Source organism: Triticum aestivum, chromosome 3B (assembly GCF_018294505.1).
Source record: "Triticum aestivum cultivar Chinese Spring chromosome 3B, IWGSC CS RefSeq v2.1, whole genome shotgun sequence".
In the NCBI taxonomy this organism is placed as follows: domain Eukaryota; kingdom Viridiplantae; phylum Streptophyta; class Magnoliopsida; order Poales; family Poaceae; genus Triticum; species Triticum aestivum.
In genome coordinates, this window is record NC_057801.1 from 719,055,770 (window position 1) to 719,071,454 (window position 15,685).

Here is a 15,685-nt window from a genome sequence, read left to right on the forward strand (position 1 = left end):
ATTTGATTCACCAAATGAAGGAATTGGAAGATGCTTCATGGCCAAAGGTCCTAAGGTAACACATCCTGAGTATGTTGATTTCAATAGTGATGAAGATGACTTGCTTGTGGATGATGATTTACTTGTTGACAACTCTAGTGATGAATACTATGATGAAACGTCAATTAATAATGCTAATCAAGATAAAACGAATGACAATGATAAGGAGAAGATTGAGCTTCTAACTAAAGAACTAAACACTCTTAAGTTAGCTCATGAAACTATCTTCGAAAATCATCGAGAACTTTTAAGGGCTCATGAGAAGTTACGCTTTGAAAAGCTCAATCTTGATCAAGAGCATGAGTTCTTAAAAGCAATCAGTGATGATCTTCGTAAGAAAAGTTCTTCTTACATTGCCAAGTGTTTACTCCTATCTACTTACATGCCTCAAGTCAAGTCTAGTAACAAGTACAAGAAAGATACTTCCTCTAGTAGTAAAAATAATAATGTCAAATCCAATATTGTTGCTTCTAGTAGTTCTCTTGATTCCACTAATGATTCTCTTAGCCAAGTTACACTTGAGCAAGAAAATAGCTTATTGAAGGGAATTAGAGAGAAAGGTGTTTACAAGAGCCTTGCCGGGAGTAAGCAATTCGAGGAAATTGTACGCAAGCAAGGAAGGCACCGGAAGAATCAAGGTGTTGGTTTTGAACGAAAGTTCAATGCCAATGGAGTTGAGTGGGAAGAAGATCAATACCCTAAGACGAAGTTTGTTCCTCAACAAGAGAAGTATGATCCTACTTCCTTCAAGGGAACACAAGGTCAAGATGATCTTCCACCACAAGACCATAAAGGCAAGGACAAGCTTCAAGAAGAGATTGATGCATTTGAAGAAGCACCCAAGGCCTCGGTCAAGTGGATTCCCAAGACTACGTCAAGTTCTACTTCATCAAGTACAACTACAACTCCAAGGATTCCCATCAAGATGATGTGGATCCCGAAGAAGAAGAACTAGAGAGTTCTTGAGGGTGACTCCGCCAACATTCTTCACTCATATTATTATGGCAAGGACAAGTGCAATCAACTTCCACATCTTGCACTAGTTCAAGGAGTCACAAACCCTCATGTTGGTAAGGCAAGGAACAAGGTAACTTAATGTTTTCATGGACATCACTCTATGTATATGGATATTCTTGTTTGTTCCTTGTGGGACTAACCCATGTAGGCATGTTGAAAGTGCAACTCACTCCAATGGATTGCTCCAAATGATCTACATCAACATTGAGCATCCACATCTTCAACACCTACATGAAGTCATCATCGACAAAACCCAAGGTTAGTTCATCCCTCTAAAAGGGGATCTCACATCTAGGGGGAGCTTAACTCTAAGACTTGAGTCAAAGCAACTCTAATGGTGTGAACACATCAATGCATTATGTAAAAGTGGTAACCCCACTTGGGCTTAAACGATGAGTATGACCTATGATCAAATGTTTATCATTTGACTCCTAAGTCAATATACTCATATATAGATGACCTAGTCATCGCAAATTGTTTGATAGATGCTAGAATTGGTTGTGCATGCTTTGCCACATATTTCATTTGCCATCTTATTGTGTGAGCATGTTGGTGCATATTTTACTCATTCAAGAACATCCACTTGTTGTTTTGATTGTTTGGTTCTTCCTTCTTTTGGCCAAGTGGATGGACAAGAATGCCTAAGAACTTTCTCTAGCTATCTATGCTTTTCTTGTCTTAAACTCTATTCATGCTACATCACAAAATTTGATCAAGTTAGATTCGAACCACTCTGTGTGAGGAGCACTCGGAGTCCCCGATTCGTCATAGACTTAAACTTCCAAAACTTCTTTGTGATTCTCGGTCTGACCGATTCCTCCATTTCGGTCCTACCGAGATCATTAAGTTGATCTAGGTTTTCAATCTCGGTGCAACTGATTTGAACTTTTCGGTCACACCGAGTTGCTGTAACTGTATACAGTTATGCATCTCGGTGCCACTGAGTTGTTCCACTCGGTCACACCGATAGGGTCGGGCTATATATAGTCACGGGCAAAATTTGGAAATTTCTCCGAAACCCTTTGCCCGCGCAATAGCTCGCTCTGCCTCCAAGGTCTCCGGATCATCTCCTCGTCACCAGCCGCCTCCTGTCGCTGGTCTCCGCCGCCGTTAACAGAATTCAACCCCGCCGTTGCCGCCGTAGCGAGTTCATCGCCAAGCTAGGGTATGGACTCGATCACAGTGCTATCCTCATCCGATTCCTAGCACATTGTGTTCTTATTGATTCTTGCCACGATTGAAACACTCTGATCTAGTCAATGCAATCCGTAGATTAGATGAGATTTGAAAATTTAGGGTTAGGTTTCCGTCGAAACCATCTCGGACCCACCGAGTTGAAAAACTCGGTCCCACCGATTTGGCTTATGCCATTGCACTAGTAACTCTCGGTCTGACCGAGAATTGCTAATCGGTGCGACCGATTTTAGGACTTTGTGAAACCCTAGCAGTCTCGGTGCCACCGAACTGTGACTCGGTCCAACCGAGTTCATCAGTTTAGGTTCCCAAAACTGCTTCGGTATCACCGAGTTTGAAAATCGGTTGATCCGAAATGCTTTCTGTGGAATACTAAAACTGATTTTTTGAATCATTCTTTTGCAAAAATCTCTGCATTTTGTGATGCTCATCCACTCCATCTCATCTATAACTCTTCACAGGGTCAGCAGTCAGTGTTTGCAGCATGTCAGACCAGAGTGACAGTCAGAACAGGTCAGAAGGGCAGATGCAAATGAGTGAGGGCACTAGTCCCTCCAGCACTTCAGATGAAGGCAGCAGGAGCACTCCTAGCAACCTGCCTAAGGCTGCTACCAGGCAAAGGAAGAAGAAAACTTCAGACTCTAAAGATGAGGATTATAGAGCTGAAGAGGATGAAGCTACTTCCAAGAAGGTAGTGCACAAGAAGGTGCTTAGTTCAACTGCAGTAAAGCCAGACATGAAGATCAAAAGGCCTGCAGGGAGACAACCAATGTCCAAAGCCAGAGCATCAACTCAACTGCCTGAGATGCCTGAAGAGCCAGCTGCTGAAGGAAAGAAAAGGAAATAAAGGGTCAAGAAGACCATGGCCAGAGTAATTGGGCAACCTTCCATGATGTAAGAAGAAGAGCTTGCTGCACCAGCACCAAAGGCACCAAAGCTTATGGGAGATGCAATTAGATCAGGGGCTGCAACATCTAAGCCCAAGGAAGCACCCAATGCTGCCCCCAAGGCCAAGTCTGCACCAAAGAGGAATACCAGGAGTATTCCAGCTGCTGAGAAGAACAAGGCCCAGTGCCTGAGGTTGCTGAGGAGGAAGATGAAGAAGGACAAGTTCTGAGGAAGCTCAAGCCAAAGATACCAGACCCTAATGATGCCCATCCTGTAGCTGAGGACATAAACATCAGAAAAGATTCAGGGTTATGGCTATGGAGGATGGCAGATCCATATGCCACAAGGAGAAGAACTGCTGTTGATTATAGGTTCCATACAAAGGAACAGTAGGACTTCTATGAGACAATCTTGTTGGACAAAAAGCCCATTGTGTGTGATATGAGGTGGGTCGACTGGACCTACATGAAGGAAAATGAAGAACACTATCCAGGAGTTCAAGACAATTTTGTTGCTTGTGGAGTTGCAGATTTTGTTGGGCAGAAGCTCACAAACTGGAATGATGAACTTATAATGCAATTCTACTCCACAACACACTTCTATCCAGATGGAAGGATAGTTTGGATGTCTGAAGGTACAAGGTACCAGTCAACTGTTGAGGAGTGGGAAAAACTAATAAATGCCCCAAAGGAAAATGATGATGACCTGGATGTATATGCCAAGAAGAAAATGGGACACAATACCATGGCACATATGTACAAGGAGATCCCAGACAAAGCCCTAGAGACTTTCTCTTTTGGATCAGTCCACTTTCTTCTGTCAGGGCTGCCTACAATCAACTGGATCCTAAGGCACACTCTATTGCCTAACTCTGGTGACCACAACATGATCAGAGGGCATGCAATCAACACGTTGCATTTGTTTGATGTGCCTCAGAAATTCAAGGTCATGAGCCTTATAGTAGAAACTATTAAGAGGACTGCAGCAGATCATAAGAGGAGTTGTGGATATGCCCCTCAGATTCAGGAGTTGATTAACTCAAAGATGGGCACAGGCAAATATCTATTGGATAGGGAACATTTTCCTCTCTATCCAGACTTTGAGGACAATGAGGTTGTCATGAATGAGGATGATCCATCATCAGTTCAAGCTCAAGAAAAGAAGGAGAAGGCAAGGAAGGAGAAGGCTGCCAAGATGCCAACTCAAGAGGAGGCATCTGAGTATTTCTTGAAGAACAAGCAGGAGCAGCTTGGTTACTTGATAGCATCAACACTGAGGATTGAGAAGGGGTTGGCCACCTTAACTCAGAATCAGGAAAGCTTGGAAAGAATCATGGAACAGAAATTCTATGATCTTGATGTCAAGGTAACTAAGATTCAGTCAGTTGTGGAGCAGCTGCAGGATGACATGCAGGAGAGGAAGGGCAAGTCTAACACTAATGTATTTTCTAGAGTGCCTAGAGCTCAGAGGTCAGCTGCAGTGCCAGTGACAGACACTAGAGCAACATCATCTGCACCAGCCACATCTCCTACAGTTCCAGTACAACCAGCTCCAGCACCAACTCCTCCAGCTCCCTCTACATTAACTGAAGCCTTCATCCTTAGAGTTATACGGACACCACCAACTGAAGATCAAGCCTGAGAGTCGATCTAGCACTATGCATTTTCTATGAAATTTTTGGTAACTTGTTGCCAAAGGGGGAGAAAAATGTATAGATCATAGGCTTCGAGAGAGAGTGTGTTGCTTTTGTTCTCTCTTGCTTTGGTGGTTTTAAACTTGTTTGCTTTTGCTTTGCTTGAGATACTATGCTATTCTTGTGAGACATTGATGATCATGTGTTTGATCATAAGCTACACTTATGCATGATTGATGATATTATCCTATCTCTACTATGTGATCATTCACTTTGCTTGGTGATGAGTGCATGTATTCAATCTTTATCATTTTGAGTGCTCCACCAAGATGTATGTGACATGGAAGAGTAACCCATGAGCCTAATTCCTTGTGCATTTGCAGTCCAAAGCAAATCTTAAACTATGCACAAATTTAGGGGGAGCTCTTGCTTATCACATACTTCTCAAAGCAATTCAATCTTATTATCATTTGTCGAAGCTTTGATCTATATGTTGTCATAAATTACCAAAAAGGGGGAGATTGAAAATGCAACTATCCCTAGGTGGTTTTGGTAATTCATAACAACATATATCTCATTAAGCTAATGCTATTCCAAGACATATATTTCAGGAAAGCTCAATGAATGGCATGGCATGGATGATGAAAGTGGATCCCTCAAAATACAAAGGACAAAGGATTGGCTCAAGATCATTAGCTCAAGACTCTTCATTTTACATTTTAGTGATCCAAGATCACATTGAGTCTATAGGAAAAGCCAATACTATCAAGGAGGGATGAGGTGTTGCTTAATGAGCCTCTTGCTTTGTGTGCTTAGTGATATTCTCCAAAACCCTCAGCTACTTTCTCACATCCACAAATGACCTAAACCCAAAGCCAAAATCGGTCAAACCGATTCTTCCTATCCGGCGCCACCGAGTTCAAATGTCATAGCCACTGCCACAAACCCTAGGCAAATCGGTTCTACCGATAGGGATCTCGGTCTCACCGAGATGGGATTGTAATCTCTCTGTTTCCCTTCATAACATTTCGGTCAAACCAAAGTGAGCGATCGGTCCCACCGAGATTGCAATGTAAACTCTCTGTTTCCCTTTTGTAACATTTCGGTCCCACCGAAAAGAGCAAATCGGTCCCACCGAGTTTACCTAACCAACTCTCTGGAAAGCTTATTACCAAAATCTGTCTCACCGAGTTTGTGTAATCGGTCTTCCCGAGATTACGTTATGCCCTAACCCTAACCAAATCGGTCTCACTGAGTTGCATGTCAGTCCCACCGACAATCACTAACGGTCACTAGGTTTAATAAATCGGTCCGACCGAGTCTGTTGAATCGGTCCCATCGAGTTTGGTAAATTGTGTGTAACGGTTAGATTTTGTGTGGAGGCTATATATACCCCTCCACCTCCTCTTCATTCGTGGAGAGAGCCATCAGACTAAACCTACACTTCCAACTTACCATTTTCTGAGAGAGAACTACCTACTCATGTGTTGAGGCCAAGATATTCTATTCCTACAATATGAATCTTCATCTCTATCCTTCCCCAAGTTGCTTTCCACTCAAATCTTCTTTCCACCAGATCCAAATCCTATGAGAGAGAGTTGATTGTTGGGGAGACTATCATTTGAAGCACAAGAGCAAGGAGTTCATCATCAACACACCATTTGTTACTTCTTGGAGAGTGGTGTCTCGTTGATTGGCTAGGTGTCACTTGGGAGCCTCCGACAAGATTGTGGAGTTGAACCAAGGAGTTTGTAAGGGCAAGGAGATCGCCTACTTCGTGAAGATCTACCGCTAGTGAGGCAAGTCCTTCATGGGCGATGGCCATGGTGGGATAGACAAGGTTGCTTCTTCGTGGACCCTTCTTGGGTGGAGCCCTCCGTGGACTCGCGCAACCGTTACCCTTCGTGGGTTGAAGTCTCCATCAACGTGGACGTATGATAGCACCACCTATCGGAACCACGCCAAAAACATCTGTGTCTCCAACTACGTTTGAATCCTCCAAACCCTTCCCTTTACTTTCTTGCAAGTTGCATGCTTTAATTTCCGCTGCCTATATACTCTTTGCATGCTTGCTTGAATTGTGTGATGATTGCTTGACTTGTCCTAAGATAACTAAAATCTGCCAAACTCTAAAATTGGGAAAAGGTTAAAGTTTTAATTGGTCAAGTAGTCTAATCACCCCCCCTCTAGACATACTTCAAGGTCCTACAAAGGTTGCTTCGGGGGTAATTGTGAAAGCAACGCCGTCCGCCACCTTCATGGATATGTTCTTCATTTTGGAGTGTAGCTCACAGTTAGTGTTCTCTATGATGTCATCCACAGGGTATGTATCCAGCAGCTGTGTGTCGCCCGGGGCAGAACCAACACTGCTTCTCGGCATGGATGGGACGGTGCTATCCAATGATGGACGATCATCCGCTTGCTGCTGCCGCTGCTGAGACCCCCTTTCCTGCCTAAGTGAGTCGATCTGCTGCTGCTGCTGGAATTTGAGTGCCAAGTCCGCGTGCCTTGCTTCTAGGCCTTGAAGGCGTTCTGCGTCCTGCTTCCTCTGCTCCTCCTCCAACTTCCTCTTCTTCTTCTCCTCCATCTTCTTTCTTGCACGGGACCTGTAGTCGTCGTTCCAGTCCAAAAAGCCCTCATACCAGGGAATAACACCCATGCCTCGTGTTCTTCCCGGGTGTTCAGGATTTCCCAGGGCACGTGTAAGCTCGTCGTTCTCTCTGTTGGGCATGAACACCCCCACTCGAGCTTCTTCTATTGCATCAAGTATCTTTTATTCGGCTCCTTTTAGACTTGCCTTCTGCGAAACCAGGCCTGTCTTCGGGTCCAACACCCCCCATGCGCATAGAACCAAGTTCTGCACCTGGGGGGCCAGCTCCTAGTAATCGGAGTGACCCCTGCATCCTCCATCTCTTGCTCAGACTTATCCCACTTAGGCATTCCCACCGCGTAGCCACCTGGACCCAGCCTATGGAACTACGTCTTTTTTGCAGCATTGGCCTTGTTTTTTATCGACCGTTCCTTAGATATTTCTGAATCCTTGAATTTCACGAAATCGTCCCAGTGTTCTCTTTGCTTCTCCAGTGTTCCCGTGAATTCTGGAGTCTTCCTTTCTACAGCGAGGTAGTTGGCCCATACAGTTTTCTTGTGCGTGTTGAATGCAATTTCCATCTTCTTAAGAGCAGCGCCCTTGACTTTGTCCACATCTGCTTTAGTGAAATAATCTGATAGGGTGAAATGTTCCATCAGAGAATCCCAAAGGTTTTTTTTGCTCTGTCATCGACCCAAGTAACACCTGGACGTTTAGTTTTTGGCTCTTTACATTCTTGAATGGAGATCGGGAGTATGTCCTTCACAAGAACTCCGCACTGACGAGTCCACTTGTTCGCAATGTTCTTAGGCGATCGGGGTTCGCCATTAGGTTTGACGGAGTCAATGTTGGACATTACACCATCCTTCAACTTTTTGCCCGGGCCTCGCTTTGTCTTGCTGTCTGTAGAAGCAGATTTTCTTGATCCAGAGGGCTGAAAGAAGGAAGATCGATTCGTTAATATATCTTCAAATAAAATAAAACATGTGATGATCACCAGATGCCTGCTTATATAAATATATACCTCGCCGATAGTCTTTGTTATTTGAAGATCAGCATTCTCTGTGTCATCATAAACATTATCTGTGTCATCATAATCAAAATCATAGTTCATGACTTCATCAGCTCGGTCGTCGAGATCGAATATCTTTTCATCACCCTCTACGGTATTGTTCAGATATTGGGAGCCGTCATCTGGTTCATTCAGATCATCTAGCCTGCGAGGGCTGCGTATGATGTCGAACAATTCCTCTTCTCTCTCTCTCTGCCGCTATTGTCCGCCATAGCTTTTACTTAACTAATACAGAAGAAATATAAAACAATTTAGTATTCAAATTACAATGCATGGATGCAATCAATAAGGAAAAACTGAATCATATAGTACATCATCGTCTCGAATAATATATATAATCTCAAATACATCGTCTCGAATATTATATATCGAATACATCACTGACTAGGTATCTAATATAGATCGAGTACTACAGAAGAATCTAGGGCGCCACTCGCGGTTCCTGGGGCGCGGGCGGTGGACACCCAAAGAGAAGGAACCATCACAGGATCATATCTCCGGTCATCTGCCCAAAGAACCTGCCAAATAGTGGAGAACCTGACGTCATCCATAGCAGCCATGTAGCGATGGACGTGCTCGTCTTCCTCCCTGACACGGTGACGCACTACCTCCGACAGGGCCGGCTGCCTCTGCACTGAATGTGGCCCGCGCGAACGCCACCAAAGGAGATCAGGGTCGACGACGGGACCCGAGGCCGGGTTCCTCACCAAGCGGCGCGTCCCTCCAGGTAGCACCTCCCAGTGCTAGCCCGGCGGAGCCCAGTCCCGGACATTGGTCCTCTGAAGCATGACGTCGTCGCAAAAGGGTCGACGGCGAGGATGCGGGCCGGGCATATCGTCGAGAACAAATACTATATGCCCGCAAAAAGTAACATTTTGTAAATGATTGGATTGTGATAACTAAAATTCTATATGCAAATTCTAACAATTTGACATTAATCTAATTCATCTAACTAAAACTAATTCTAAAATTTCTAACACTTCTGATTATATAACTAACATTTCTAATATTTCTATAACTAAAAAACAGAAAAATTGCTAACATTTCTATAAATATGTCTATAACTAAAAACAGAAAAAAATTATAACATTTCTATATATATAACTAACATTTCTAATATTTCTATAACTAAAAAACAGAAAATTTTCTAACATTTCTATATATATAACTAACATTTCTAATATTTCTATAACTAAAAAACAGAAAATTTTCTAACATTTCTATAACTAAAAAACAAAAAAAATTCTATAAGTAAAATTTATAACAAAAAAACTAGTGTGTGTGTGTGTGTGTGTGTGTGTGTGCGTGCGTGTGTGTGTGTGTGGACATGGCGGCCGGGGCATGAGCTCACCGGCGAGGCGACGATGGGGTGACGGGATGGGGCGGCGATGACGGGGCGACGGGACAGGGTGGCAACGACGGGGCAAGGCACGGCGACAGGGCAGGGCGCAGCAACGACGGGGGCGGGGACGGCCGGGAACGACGGGGACAGGGATGGCCGGGGCGACGACAGCGATGGGGGCGGCGACGAGGGGCGGGGACGTCCGGTGCGGCGACAGCGACGGGGACGGCGACGGGGGCGGCGACGAGGGGCAGCGGCGACGGGGCAGAGGAAGAAAGAAGCAGAGGGAGAGATGAGAAATGAATTTTTTTGAAGCAATTTCTTATATACAAGGCACCTTTAGTACCGGTTGGAGCCACCAACCGGTACTAAAGGTCTGTTTTGGCCAGGCCAAGCGCTACTAAGGACCCCCCCTTTAGTACCGGGTGGTGGCTCCAACCGCTACTAAGGACCCCCCCCCTTTAGTACCGGTTGTAGCCACGACCCGGTACTAAAGGTGTGTGCTGGCGCATGTTCGTGCGGCAAGTTTAGTCCCACCTCGCTAGCCGAGGGGCGTCCGCACTGGTTTATAAGCCCCAGTGCGGTAGCTCTCTCGAGCTCCTCTCCAAAGCAGGCCTTCTGGGCCTAACTGTTCTGTGCTGCCCTGTGGGCCTACTGGGCCGTTGCGGGCCTGCATACTGGCCAAACAAAATGTTGTGTTTCTAGTCGTATGCATGCCGCTCTGGCCCATTAGGCGGGCTTTTTTATTTTCTTAAATTTTTTTGCTTTATTTATTTTTGTTTTATTTATTTTTGAGTTGTTTTTTGCTGTATATAGATTTTTCAGTGATTCTTTTTTCATATGTTTAATATTATTAGTGTGTTTTGTCATTATAGAGTTTCTTATGTTTAACTTAACTTTAAAATTTATTTGCACATAAAATTTCTTCGTGTTCCAAATGCCAAAACACATAACTACCCTAACTATTACAGAGATTCCCTCATGGGTGTGAAACACAGAAGAAACTGATGATAGTGAAGCCGATCACAACCCAGATCTTTGGGTGTGAAACTTTTACTTCGCGTGTGTCCCTTTGCACCGTAGCCATGGAAAATCGTCATCATTTAACTGGATGCTCGGGTCAATATTCACTGTGAATGGAGCAATTTCATCAAACTTTTCATAATCTTCTGACATGTCATCCACTCCCACAATGTTTTTTTTCCTGAAAGGACTATGTGGAGCTTTGGCTCGTCGTATGATCCATTCGCTTCCTTATCTTTTCTTTTTCTCAGCCTGGTAGACATGTCTTTCACATAAAAAACCTGCGCCACATCATTGGCTTGGACGAATGGTTCGTCTGTATACGGAAGATTGTTGAGATCCACTGTTGTCATTCCGTACTGCGGGTCTTCCGTTACCCCGCCTCGTGTCATATTAACCCATTTGCACCGAAACAAAGGACCTTCAAACCACCTCCATTGTTAAGTTCCCATATGTCCTCTAAGTAACCATAATATGTTTCCTTTCCCGTGTTGGTTGTTGCATCAAAGCGGACACCACTGTTTTGGTTGGTGCTCTTCTTATCTTGGGCGATCGTGTAAAATGTATTCCCATTTATCTGGTACCCTTTGAAAGTCATTATATTCGAAGATGGTAACTGGGACAGCGAGTACAAGTCATCTTCAATATCGCCATCATGCATGGCACGTTTCTGGAACCAACCAGTGAAAGTCCTCGTTTGATCACGTGTAATCCAGTCGTTAGACTTCTCCGGGTGTTTGGAGTGTAGAAAATTCTTGTGTTCCTCCATATACGGAGCCACCAAGGCGGAATTCTGTAGAACTGTGTAGTGTGCTTCAGTGAGAGAATGCCCGTCCAATACATATTATTTGATCCCCTCCTAGCGTGCATTTTCCATCCAGTCTGCCCTTATGCCGCGATTCAGGAACACCAATCGGCCTAAGGTCAGGAATAAAGTCAATACAAAACTCAATGACCACCTCATTTTCATGGCCCTTCGCAATGCTTCCTTCTAGACTAACACGGTTATGAACATATTTTTTGAAGACTCCCATGAACCTCTCAAAGGGGAACATATTGTGTAGAAATACATGACCCAAAACATTAATCTCTTCGCAAAGGTGAACTAGGACGTGCGTCATGATGTTGAAGAAGGATGGTGGGAACACCAACTCGAAACTGACAAGACATTGCACCAAATCATTATGTAACCTTGGTATGATTTCTGGATCGATTACCTTCTGAGAGATTGCATTGAGGAATGCACATAGCTTCACAATGGCTAATCGAACGTTTTGCGGTAGAAGCCCCCTCAATGCAACCGGAAGCAGTTGCGTCATAATCACATGGTAGTCATGAGACTTTAGTTTCTGGAACTTTTTCTCTGCCATATTTATTATTCCCTTTATATTCGACGAGAAGCCAGATGGTACCTTCATGCTGAGCAGGCATTCAAAGAAGATTTCCTTCTCTTCTTTGATAAGAGCGTAGCTGGCCTGACCCTGATGTATGCCGTCTTTTCCGGGCATACGTTGCTGGTCCTCCCGTGACTCTGGTGTATCTTTTGTCTTCCCATACACGCCCAAGAAGCCAAGCAGGGTCACGCAAAGATTCTTCGTCACGTGCATCACGTCGATTGTGGAGCGGACCTCTAGGTCTTTCCAATAGGGCAGGTCCCAAAATATAGATTTCTTCTTCCACATGGGCGCGCGTCCGTCAGCGTCCTTCGGAACAGGTTGTCCGCCAGGACCCTTTCCAAAGATTACCTTCAAATCCTTGACCATATCATGTACATCAGCACCAGTACGGTGGCGAGGCTTCGTCCGGTGATCTGCCTCACCTTTGAAATGCTTGCCTTTCTTTCTTACGGGATGCCTACTCAGAAGAAATCGACGATGTCCCAGGTACACATTCTTCCTACAACTCTCCAAATATATACTGTCGGTATCATCCAAACAGTGCGTGCATCCGCGGTATCCCTTGTTTGTCTGTCCTGAAAGGTTACTGAGAGCATGCCAATCATTGATGGTCACGAACAGCAACGCCTTTAGGTCAAATTCTTCCCGTCCGTGCTCATCCCACGCATGTACACCTGTTCCATTCCACAGCTGTAATAGTTCTTCAACTAATGGCCTTAGGTACACATCAATGTCATTGCCGGGTTGCTTAGGGCCTTGGATGAGCACTGGCATCATAATGAACTTCCGCTTCATGCACAACCAAGGAGGAAGGTTATACAAACATAGAGTCACATTCCACGTGCTATGGTTGCTGCTCTGCTCCCCAAAAGGATTAATGCCATCTGCGCTTAGACCAAACCATACGTTCCTTGGGTCACCTGCAAACTCCTCCCTGTACTTTCTCTTGATTTTTCTCCACTGCGAACCATCAGCGGGTACTCTCAACTTTCCATCATTCTTACAGTCTTCTATGTGCCACCGCATCGCCTTCGCATGCTCTTTGTTTTGGAACAAAAGTTTCAACCGTGGTATTATAGGAGCATACCACATCACCTTGGCAGGAATCTTCTTCCTGGGGCGCTCGCCCTCGACATCACCAGGGTCATCGCGACTGATCTTATAACACAATGCACCACATACTGGGGAAGCATTCAAATCCTCGAATGCACCGTGGTATAGGATGCAGTCATTAGGGCATGCATGTATCTTCTGCACCTCTAACCATAGAGGGCAGACAACCTTGTTTGCTTCATACGTACTCTCGGTCAATTTCTTTGTCCTTTGGAAGCATATTGTTTATCATTACCAGCAACTTTCCAAATCCCTTGTCAGATACACCATTCTCTGCCTTCCATTGCAGCAATTCCAATGTGGTGCCCAACTTTTTTTTGTCAGCTTCGCAATTCGGGTACAACAATTTCTTGTGATCGTCTAACATGCGCTGCAACTTCTTCCTCTCCAAATCACTTGTGCAGTTTCTCTTTGCATCGGCAAAGGCCCGACCTAGATCATCAGCGGGCTCATATGATGCCTCTTCTTCAGCTTCTTCCCGCATTGCCGGCTCAGCTTCTTCCTCCATTGTTGTATCATCATATTCAGGGAACCCATGGCCAGGATAGATGTCGTCGTCCTCTTCTTCTTCATTGTCTTCCATCATAACCCCTCTTTCTCCGTTCTTGGTCCAAGCATTATAGTGGGGCATGAAACCGGAATCAAATAGGTGGACGTGAATGGTTCTTGACATAGAGTAATTGTGACCATTCTTACAGCCAGCACATGGACAAGGCATAAAACCACCCGCCCGCTTGTTGCCTCAACGGCAAGCAGAAAAGTATGCACACCATTAATGAACCCGGCAGAGCATCGGTCATCATACATCCATTGTCGGCTCATATCTTCATTATACACAACACCAAATAGACCAAATTAATACAAGTTCATACATAGAGTTCAATATACAACACTTAATTAAATGCAACATACAAATAACTCTCTAGCGAAAGAATTTAAATGCAACAACAAATGCGATCAAGATCGCAACTAAGGTAACAATTGATCCAACATCATAATGATACCAAGCCATACTATCAATGGCATATTTTCTAATCTTTCTAATCTTCAACCGCATTTTCTCCATCTTGATCTTGTGATCATCGATGACATCGGCAACATGCAACTCCAATTCCATCTTCTCCCCCTCAATTCTTTTCAACTTTTCTTTCAAATACTCGTTTTCTCTTTCAACTAAATTTAACCTCTCGACAATAGGGTCGGTTGGAATTTCCGGTTCAGATACCTCCTAGATTAAAATATCAATCATAACAAGGACGAGGGCCGACGGGGACGGATATCAAAACCATGGCACTATGTATAACAAACAACGTATGAGTAAGATAATTATACGAGTAACTATATATCCAAATCACACAAACATCAATTTGGTAATGTAAAACATTCATGAACAAGAGCCTCACCACAACATGGTGCCGGAGACGGGACGGTGCGGGCGATCGACGGCGGTTATGACGGAGATTTAGAAGGCATTAAGTAAACCACACCTACAAATGCAAACTAAGTGTTATTTTTGACCTCAAATTGCATATAAATCAAATACTAGCACATATAATTCCTCCCAAATTACTAAACTCACAAATGAATCACTATACAAAGCATTGCAAGAGCTAATCTAGCAATGAGAGATGAAAGGACAAAGTTGCTAACCTTTGTGATCATTTGAATGGATGGGGGCCTTCAAATCTTGACAAATTTTGGGCAAAATTTGTGGTGAGCTCGAGGAAGAGAGGGGAAGAACAGAGGAAGTGAGGGGAAAGGGGAAGAACATAGGAGCTTGGGTGGACGAAGGGTTTATGTACGATGACCTTTAGTACCGGTTCATGCCACGAACCAGTACTAAAGGTGCTGGGGGGGCCCCAGACTGACAACATCCTGCCACCACTCTCTTTAGTAACGGTTCGTGGCACGAACCGGTACTAAAGGTTCTCCACGAACCGGTACTAATGACAGCGGCCGGCTAGCCATTGGAACCGGCACTAATGTACACATTAGTGCTGACTCAAAAACAAACCGGCACTAATGTGTCTCACATTAGTGTCAACATGTCCATATCACACATTCTCTCATGCCATTCAACTATATCAGGTCTTTGTATGCCCACACTCAAGCAATCAAGAACCCTAGATGGTAGATGCGTCACCCTGTCGATCTTATTGTGGACGAACACATTCAACCTTGCCTCCACCTCAAACTCCAACGTCGACGTATCTCCAACTGCGAAAAGCTCAAAGTTGGAAGACCGGGCTTCTTAGTTGACTATGGTTATGAAAGTCCTGATTAAAGAAAGGGATATGTCGCGCTAGCAAGGCATCCCATCTCTTTCACCCCTCCTTTTCCTCTTCCATCGCGAGACCGACGCCACCCATGACCGAGC